Source organism: Petromyzon marinus, unplaced genomic scaffold (genome assembly GCF_048934315.1).
Source record: "Petromyzon marinus isolate PM22_M1 ecotype Great Lakes invasive population unplaced genomic scaffold, UKy_Petmar_22M1.pri1.0 PM_G_Scaffold_61, whole genome shotgun sequence".
Lineage (NCBI taxonomy): Eukaryota > Metazoa > Chordata > Hyperoartia > Petromyzontiformes > Petromyzontidae > Petromyzon > Petromyzon marinus.
Window position 1 is genome coordinate 507501 of NW_027423015.1, and position 2500 is coordinate 510000.

Genomic DNA, 2500 nt, shown 5'->3' on the forward strand with positions numbered 1-2500 from the left:
TTTTCGTGTTGCCACATTGCATAGGAACGCCATGAAACTTCCAGAGGCATTTGCAGCAGAAAGGCACGTGCACTCAAAAATTTTAATATTTTTCACGCATAGACCCCGTCAAACGCTAGAAGTTGGCGGGGATGTCTCTCTTGTGGCTCACGGGGCTGTTAGGGTCGCACAGAAATGCCTCGGAATGGGAAAACGGGTCATTTTTGTGTGGCCACATTGCATAGGAACGGCATGAAACTTCCAGAGGCATTTGCAGCAGGAATGCATGTGCACTCAAAAACGTCTATATTTTTCACGGATAGACCCCGTGAAACGCTATAAATTGGCGGGGATGTCTCTCTTGTGGCTCACGGGCGCTGTTAGTTAGGGTCGCACAGAAATCCCTCGGAATGGGAAAAGGGGTAATTTTCGTGTTGCCACATTGCGTACGAACGGCATGAAACTTCCAGAGGCATCTGCAGCAGAAATGCATGTGCACTCAAAAACGTCTATATTTTTCACGGATAGACCCCGTGAAACGCTAGAAATTGGCGGGGATGTGTCTCTTGTGGCTCACGGGGCTGTTAGGGTCGCACAGAAATCCCTCGGAATGGGAAAACGGGTCATTTTCGTGTTGCCACAATTGGCATACGAACGGCATGAAACTTCCAGAGGCATTTGCAGCAGAAATGCATGTGCACTCAAAAACGTGAATATTTTTTCACGGATAGACCCCGTCAAACGCTCGAATTTGGCGGGGATGTTTCTCTTGTGGGTCACGGGGCTGTTCGGCTCGCACAGAACTCCCTTGGTCCACCTGATTCGTGCATACAGGCAGCAACTAAAACTCTGTAAACCTGCTGTGAGGACATCTAAACAGTGGACCAGTGAGGCTGTGGAAGATTTGCGGGCGTGCTTAGACTGTACTGACTGGGATATGTTCACGACTGCTACCAATAGTCTGGATGAACTCACAGAGGCTGTGTACATCAGCTTCTGTGAGGACTGCTGTATCCCAACACGTACCAGGGTGAACTTTAACAACAACAAGCCCTGGTTCTCAGCAAAGCTCAAAAGGTTGAGGTTGGAGAAGGAGGAAGCGTTTAGGAGTGGGGATAGAGACAGATTCAAGGAGTCGAAGAACAGGTTTAGCAAAGCGGTGAGAGAGGCTAAACGACTGTACTCAGAGACACTAAAACACCAGTTCTCTACTAACGACGCTGCTTCTGTCTGCCAAAGGGCTCAGGCACATCACCAACTACAAACCCAGAGCGCCCCACACCACTAACGACTCCCGCCTAGCCAACGACCTGAACGAGTTCTACCGTAGATTTGAAAGACAATTGGACTGTCCTGAACCACCCCTTCCCACCCAAGAGGCCCCATCCCCCACCCATACTACAGAAACGACTCTCTCCTTTCAGGAGGGAGAAGTTAATGGGCTTTTCAAGAGGCAGAATCCACGCAAAGCAGCCGGGCCGGACTCTGTCTCTCCAGCCACCCTCAGGCACTGCGCTGACCAGCTGTCTCCGGTGTTCACCAACATCTTTAACACCTCCCTGGAGACATGCCATGTACCAGCCTGTCTCAAGTCCTCCACCATCATCGCTGTGCCCAAAAAGCTAAGGCCAACAGGACTAAATGATTACAGACCGGTCGCCCTTACATCTGTGGTAATGAAGTCTTTTGAGCGCCTGCTCCTGGCACACCTCAAAGCCATCACAGACCCTCTCCTGGACCCCCTTCAGTTTGCCTACAGAGCCAACAGGTCTGTGGACGACGCAGTTAACATGGCCCTCCACTTCACCCTACAGCATGTGGACGCCCCAGCATCCTACGCCAGGATCCTGTTTGTGGACTTCAGCTCTGCCTTCAACACCATCATCCCTGCCCTGCTTCAGGACAAGCTCTTCCAGCTGAACGTGCCCTACTCCACCTGCAGGTGGATCACAGACATCCTCTCTGACAGGAAGCAGTGCGTTAAGCCGGGAACAGAAGTCTCTGACTCCAGGTCCATCAGCACGGGAACTCCTCAGGGCTGCGTCCTTTGCCCACTGCTCTTCTCCCTGTATACCAACAGCTGCGCCTCCAATCATCTGTCCGTCAAACTCTTGAAGTTTGTCGGACGACACCACCCTCATTGGGCTGATCTCTGGTGGGGATGAGTCTGACTATAGGTGGGAAGCTGACAACCTGGTGACCTGGTGTAGCCAGAACAACTTAGAGCTAAATGCTCTAAGGACAGTTGAGATGGTTGTGGACTTCAGGAAGAATACAGCCCCACTCACCGCCATCACCCTGTTAGACTCCGCAGTCAAAATTGTGGAGTCCTTCCGCTTCCTGGGCACTATTCTCTGCCGGGACCTCAAGTGGGAACTGAACATCAGCTCCCTCGCCAAGAGAGCTCAACAGAGGATGTACTTTCGACGGCAGCTGAAGAAATGCAACCTGCCAAAGACAATGATGGTGCAATTCTATACAGCGATCATTGAATCCATCCTCACCTCCTCCATAACCGTCT